The sequence below is a fragment of the Barbatula barbatula genome, assembly GCF_947034865.1.
Source record: "Barbatula barbatula genome assembly, chromosome: 14".
Classification (NCBI taxonomy): Eukaryota; Metazoa; Chordata; class Actinopteri; order Cypriniformes; family Nemacheilidae; genus Barbatula; species Barbatula barbatula.
In genome coordinates this window covers 20,171,137-20,179,241 of record NC_136777.1, presented here as the reverse complement: position 1 = coordinate 20,179,241, position 8,105 = coordinate 20,171,137, and positions in this window count along the sequence as shown.

Below are 8,105 nucleotides of genomic sequence, written 5' to 3'. Positions count from 1 at the left end.
AATGCTGGTGGTCCTGGCTGGCCGAAGAGGCAGAGGACTGCTCACAGACGCTGGCTGCCTGCTGGGTTCTCTGTGGTCGGTTCATTCTGTTATGGTTGTGGACAGAACCCAAGCGCAGGCAGACATGTGTCAAACAACAAGACTTTATTTCAAAACAAAAACCCTCGATGGGGAAAACATGAACACAAACAAGACTGAAAACTAAAACTTCCCACAAGAGGGACAAAACAAACAAGGTCTTAAGAATAACAAACTAAGTCCACAAACTTGAGTCCAGGGAACAGGAACACGGGTAATCCAGACAGACGAAGGGTAAATGTGCAAAGTGTGCAAAATGCAAAATGAACCGACAAGAGACAGAGGGAAACTGGGGCTTGATAAAGGGAAACACTAACAAGGACTGATGACACAGGGAGAGTGGCGGCAGGTGACATGGATGAAACACTAAGGGAAAGCTAACAGGAGGATTGCACGAGGCAGGTGAGGGGACTGAAACACTAAGGGAAAGATGGACCAGGGCTGGAGACAAGACTAACACTAATGGAACGCTAACCGGGGAAAACAAGGGGCAGGACTAAAGGACGTGACACCGGAGAGAGAGCATGGCTTCTCAAACCAAAACAATGCTCTTTCTCCACACAAAACACATGGGACTGACATGATCCTGCCACAAGACTCGAAAACCAAGACAAGGAGAGGTTTGATAGACTTGTCGGAGGCTTGTTGGTGGTGACGTTGATATCGAGCGACCTTAAGTGTAGTCTGTTTATAGCATCGTCTTAGCTTTTTACTTCTGCGATTGTATTTCGGCTTCAAAAGTAACAAATGTGGTGTGAATTTGTAAAGATTATCTTGATAGACAAAACGTGTAATCTTCATAAACCTTTGGCTTTTGTTGATCAAAGAGCTTATGTTTTTACGATCTTCCAAAAGTCTATGGGAAAAATGGATAGGCATTCGATTACTTTAGGGTTAACCTACAAAAATACATAATCTTCATAGGTAGTGGATTGTTTTCAATTAGATCAAAACTACTCAACAGTTATTGATTATTTGTGGAAGTCTGGTTGCCCCATGACATTATGTAAAACAATGACATTCATTTATATAACATCATATTAAAACATATTTAAATCATATGTAAAAAACATTTATTTTATATTAAAAGCATAACATTAATTGCAGACATCAAACAAAAAAAACTCTTAGAAAATGCTACTATGGTATTATTTGAAGTACATTTGACCACCATAGCATGTTGCATTATTTACTTTTATCATCAATATCACAGTACAATGGTATTACCATCACTGTATCATCGTATCACCAACACCTTGTATGTGTATGTAAACACTGGTAATAAGTGAATATAAACATTGTATCAAAATTGTTCTTCTAATCTACACCATCAGCAACAGCACGTTTGTATTGACTGTGGATCTTATAAAGGCATCTGAAGGTCTATAATAAGGTTCATGTTAAACGCTCCTTTAGGTATCATCCTTCGGCTCAAGCGTGTTCTCTCCCACACAAGTGTATTTGAGACCCACCCAGGAGTGCCCACCCAAAGACTGGCACGAGAAAGGTGCTTGAGGTTTTAGGATTACATTTCTTCAGTCTGGCCAGGGTTTCCTTGGCATCCCTGTGTGGCAGAGTCAAGTCTTTCTCTCTCCAATGCTAAATAATGGCCTGCTGAATTTGGCCAGCGGTGGTTATAATATCACTGAGCTTCTGTCTCGGGACACTAATCTCAGCTGCGAGTTCCTGAGGTACGGGAATATTTCATTTTCCATGTGCATAAATTGAGTGAGGCTTGCTATGAGGCCACCAACACTGTATTCAAGTGTGTGTGTGTTATAAACATGAATGAGATCTCAAATTGTGTGGTTTGTAAAGGAAATGTGTGATTTAACTTATTAAAGTGATCATACTTCTACATATATTTGCCCTATAAATTACATAAGACAGTAATAAAGACCAGATATTTACCAGACTTGATCTTGCGTAAAAAAAATGTTACAAAGAACAGTTTATTACACGTTTATTATTTATAGTACATTCCAGCAGTATATCCCACATGAACTTTTCCCAGTCTCGGTATTCCCTTTACTTCCACTCCAGACATTGACATTCCATCTCTCTCTCTCTTGGCAGATGACAGGAGGCTTTGACATCTGTCGATGATCTAAGGCAGCCAAGAGTCCAAACCCGACAGAATCGATTCGAAAGTGCTTGCGCTGAACGTCTCCTCTCTTCATTGTTTCCTGACAGACCCGACTGGGCTGCCTGCCCTCCGCAACCTCACTTCAGTCATTTTCATTGCTCTCTAAATACTGCTGATGATGTGAGATGGATGTGGAATCCCAAGAAGCTGGAGGGATCTGGAGGCAAAAGGCACAGTTACATCCAAGTTTCTGTATTCAGCGCAATGTTAACCAGCGCAAACCAAGCATTGCAGTTTAGATGTTCACATATCAGGCACGTTAAAGAGAAAATTGGATGTATCTCTAAATCTTTCACGCCTGTGTCCATAAGACTCGTTCTCGGCCACCTCCCTCGACAAAGAGCAGCTTTGTCAGGTATTTGCTGACTAGTATCCTGAACTACACATCCCCCCTAACCCCTCTGGCCGGTCTCAGTGCAGTTCAATTGGGAGCATTCCACCGGGACCACGCTTGTTTGCTTTTCTGGGATCAGTTAAAATCATGCATGTAATAAGGAGAAAATGGCTTTTAAGCTTGCCTGTAGGAAACGGTGCCCGATGAACCATTATCCTTTATTAAAGACAGAATCCAGAGTTGCAGGAGAGACGGGACGACACAGCCTGCTCGACTGATGCCTGCTCTTTTGTCATATGTGGGCTCTAATTTCTATGCATGTGCACCTTGAATCCAAAAAAAATCACAATACTCTTTTGCTACTGATGAAATGTATAGAAAGTATACTTTTTTAACTGAGAGTTGTTTATTTTTGTTACAGTATCTGCACTCTTAAAAAAGGTGTTTCAAAAGGAGCTCCGAAGGAAAAAAATGGTTCTTCATATTATGTAAAAGGTGAGAAAGAGACCACCTTTGACTGAATGGTTCTTTGTCGAACCAAAAATGGGTCTTCTATGGCATCGCTATGAAGAACCTTTTACGCACCTTTATTGAAATGCATAGTTCTGAAAACAAGAGTGCATCACTACTTGTGACAATATAATTGCCTGTGACAGGATCAGTTTAAAATGATTGTGATGTGTTTTGCCAAAAGTACAGGCAATTATGTCAATTGTTTAAATGGGTGTTTAGCTGAGCAATGTAAAATACCAAAACAATGGCATTTAAATGTGTCAATGTATAATTTATTTTAAATAGTATATACAAAAAACATTTTTTTCTTCTTTATAGTTTATTTACGTGTAATAAGCTATATATTTTTGTTTTATTGATTTCAAGTAATACATTTTATTTTGTCAATCTTTATCTGACTATTCTACAAGCTGGGACATTTGTGTAGGTTTTTGTCAAATCTGCTTTCGTACCAGTGCTGGTTAGTCTTCGTGGAAGAGCTTTAGTTTAGCTTTTTTCTAATAAATAACAAAAAGAAAGGTGCTTAAAAACTTCTTCACAGGTTAAATAACCATTTTTTCATTTCTTTTTTGACTTTTTATAATCTTTTTTTATAATCAACACGAAGAACATCTGTGAAACAGAAATGTTCTTAGGATGTTAAAGGTTCTTTATGGAAACATTTAGACAAAACATGGTTATTGTGTGGCATCATGAAACACCAGTGATGGTATGTTTTTGTGCTATTCCTACGAATTTGCCACCTCGTAAATCTGATTGATTTTAAAGCATCTGATTCAAAAACAGGATATCAAGATGACAGCATTACACTTAAACAGATACATTAAAGGGATAAGTTACCCAAAAAACGAACATTCTGTGATAAGACTTTTTTCAAACATATATGACTTCTTTCTTCTGCAGAACACAAAAGAAGAAGTTTAGAAGAATGTTGATAACCAAACAACATTGAACCCCACTGACTTCCATTGTGTTGACACAAAACCTTCTTTAGAAGAATAAACTTTATTGAACGGCGTGAGGGTGACATTTTTTGGGTGAACTATCCCTCTAAAACACAACGAAAAGCCCCTTACATTATAGAACTGAATCCAGCAACCAGCTTTAACAATACAATTGTGCCAAAATCTGAACTGAAGTAATACACTACTCTAGACTATTGTTAACTACAGGCAAAATATTATATGAGTACAACTAATGCATTAGTATCATCGCTGCTGCCAACCCACAGACGTTTGTGCATGTGTGACAGGTTTGAGATAAGACTGCTCTGACCTGCAGCTCATTACAGTTTAATAAAGAGCAGAGGTCAGCCGACGGGAATGAACGCATCATCAGACTCCTGCTGTCACAATGACTCCTTTTTTCTTTTTACTAACCACTCCGTCAGACTCTCACACACACAACCACAGACGACTTGAAAATGGGGTTTCCCAGAAGTTGGCTGAGCCGTTTTTAAAGCCTTCGCGATCTAATGTTATTCAGTAATTTTCCAAGAACGTGGAATGTTACGATCAGCCAGGAGAGACAATACAGAAGGATGCTTTGGTGGAAATGACCTATCCAAAGATGCAGAGCAGAACTTGGCTTCAAGTACTGTACATCTTTACTTGATTAAAAACAGCAGAAAATAGCGCTCAAAGCTGTAGTTATTTCATGTAACTCAAGCCCCCTGGCTTGTGGTAGCCATTCTTTTCTTGGCGTCGTGATCCATTGGGATCAAAGGTGAAGGGTCAAAGCTCAACAGTGACCATGTTCTTCCTGATCAAGTAAAACCATGCCAAAGAACACGCAACTCTTTGAGAGTTCAATTCCCCTCTGGACTGCTAGTTTTACTCCCATTTTGAATCCAATCTATACCTGATTCCAGACATTCTGTTGTCATAATTCTGCCTCCTCCTGTCTTGGTTTTCTAGCTTGGTGATAGAGTCATGACAGAGCCACGTGTTTTGTGTGGAGAGAAACGTGTTATTGTTATTCATGACATAATAGGCGTTCTCTCCGGTCTCGTCTCTGGTCCCGCCCCTCTCGTTTCCTCGTTAGCTTCCATTAGTGTTTCATTCCCCACACCTGCCTTGTGTAATTATACATTGTTAGTTTTCCCCCATTTAATGCCCTTGTGTTTGCTGTCCTGTGCGAGTTCGTTTTGTATTATCTCTTTGTGAGTCCCCTTACGGGTATGTTCCATGTCTTGGTGTTTAAAGGATGCTCTTGTCTTTTGGTCTTGTCCCTGTATTTGGTAGTTGGGTTATTGTCTTTTGAAGTATTTATTTTTCTTGCTTGGTTTTGCCCCTCGTGGGAAATTTATGTTTCTAGTTTAGTTCGTTCATGTTTTCTCCCATTGTGGGTTTTCATTTTGTTAATAAAATCTTGTTTGTTCAGCATAGCTGCCTGCACTTGGGTTCTTCCTTCCCACAATCGTGACATTCTGTTGTCAAGTACTATCTCTCACTTGGTCTCTCTCGGAAGCAGTCTACTGCTCGCCTCATCTCTGTTCCTCTGCGTTTCATCTAACTGCGCACACAATCTTGGAGTGGAGACAACGGATATAATCTCTGACCCAAAGGTGGCTCCCTTTCCAAGGCCCCATCTGGCAATTGAGAGGTTATATTCTCCGAGCAGAACTCTGGATGTAACAAATCTCCTGAAAGCCACTCAAGTGTAACAGTGAGGTCTCCTCCATTTTCAGCTCGAGATAAGGAGTTTGGACGCTTCGACAGACCACTCTTTTAATTTGGCGGTTGATGTTTTTTTAGGTTTTGTTTTGCTCTATTTTTTGTTCAGGTGATTTCCATGTCATCTCAGAACAAGTTTTGATTTCACTGAAATCGTGTTTTTTTGTGTAGGCTATAATAAAGCGGTTTGACAGGAGAAGGCTGTTAGGCTATCACAGCCATGCGTATATAGCACAACCAAGAGTGTGATATTGCTTTTATGCAACAGTACCACCAACAAGAAAATGTATATCAGGTACATTTGAAGCAATATCAAGTAGGAATGCACTGATACTAAATTGCAACAAAGAACACAATTGATTTCCAATATTTGTCACTCGCTTAATTGAGTTTTTGACATTAGTCCATTGTTTGATAATGTATACTGAAAACAGTATGCAAACGGTGGTGAGGAACCCAAAACTCCATTGGAGGAGAAAAAAAACAGGCCTAAACAGGGGATTCCATTTCCCCTCTGGCAAAAGCTGCAGCCTCTGCACAAACTCGACAGTGCTTGCACTAAAAGGCAAAATTAAAAAATAATTAGATTTAAGATTATCATTAATAATTTCAGTTTATTTAATAAAAATAAGTATTTAATATTTTTATATACAATTTTTTGGTGAATTCTAATATAAATATTTAAGTTACTCAGATATAAAAAGAAATTCTTACATTTACTCAATTTGAACAATATAGTAAATTGATTTCACAGCTTAAAACATTTTTGGAGTGTACATTCTTTTACTAATGCAGATGCACTATGCCTTGAGCGACACCGAAGCGAGATAAATCATCAATATTAGTTCCAAAAAGGTTTTTGCTTTGCTTTCTTACGTTTATGCTGACCAAATACTTTTAATTTCAGTAAACTGTGGTATGCATTTCCTTCTGGACAGACCAGATCCGTTGAGCTCATTCTTGACAACACCATAAAGATGTGTTTGTGAGCATCACGGAAGCTATTCTATGTTGTTACAGCTGTATGAGAATAGCAGAAGGCATGAGTGAGACATATTGCCTCTGATCAGGACGGCAGAAGAGGAAAGTGCTTTCAATCTATACAGACCGTGTGTAAGAGTATTTGATCCTCCTTACAGGCATCAGTTTCATCACGTAAACTAATTCAATCGTATCTGTGCGTCCTAAATTCTTGGAATGTGTATTTATGAGTGAGAATTTTCACAAGTTGTAGATTTATGTGACCGTATCATAGTTTACAAGGCTCCTAATGAGTGTAGAGACAGTGTGTTTGCTGTGGCAGTCCCCCAATAACAGAGTACAGAGTGATGGACAGTAACAGCTCTATTCTATCCTATCACTTTAAATTCATATTTAACTGACACGTGAGAAAGTTCAGCTGACAAGCTTTCTTTCATTTTTGTGTGACTCATGGTCAAAATCAGAGAGAGCGATACTCCTTACTGTGCTACATCTCATGTCTTTCCAAGTATCATCTAATTCTTGGCTCACCTTACACTGCGTCTCCCAATTCAATGTGTATTAGAAACTCATGGCATTGCAGATTTAACTTTTTAATGTTCTCCAATAAATCGTGTTTGCTCAGAGATTCTCTAGTTTTCAAAACGTTACGCAAACAAAGTGTGACACGTGAGCGTGTATTCTTGTAAATGCATGTTCACAAGCCCTTTATAAAGTATATAGTACACTTTGGTGTCATGGTGTGTTTTTAAAGCAATACAGGCACAGATGTTATTTTTGTGATACGATAGAATACATAAACAATAAGAGTTAAATATATCACATGTGTGTTTGTGGCCTGTTACTTACGAGGTTTCATCATTCTTGTCTCCTTAACTTTATTGTAAATGTAAAAAAATGTTTGATATATTAAGTTTAGTTTACAATATATACAAAATATTTTAAAAAAATCATTATTTATAATCAGGGCTATCAAACGATTAATTGTGATTAAACACATCTAGAATAAAAGTATGTGTTTATATAACATTAATTTGGTATTTATAAACACATAAACATACATGTTTACATATTTAGGAAATATTTACATGTATTTATCTATGTTTACCAATCATTTAAATGACATATTAACGTTAATTAATTTGAATATTTTTCTTAAATATGAATATATGTGGTTTTTTTTAATAATACTTATTAAAAAGTTCAAAAACATACTATTTTCAAACTAATCTATAAGGAGAAACAGTACATTATGTTTTAAGAGGAAAGGGGGAATCCACACCCCTCTATGTCTCCACACACCTTGAAGTTCTCTTCAAACTAATCTTATCACATGACGTGACGTGACACGACTTATAATATCAATCTCACATTATAA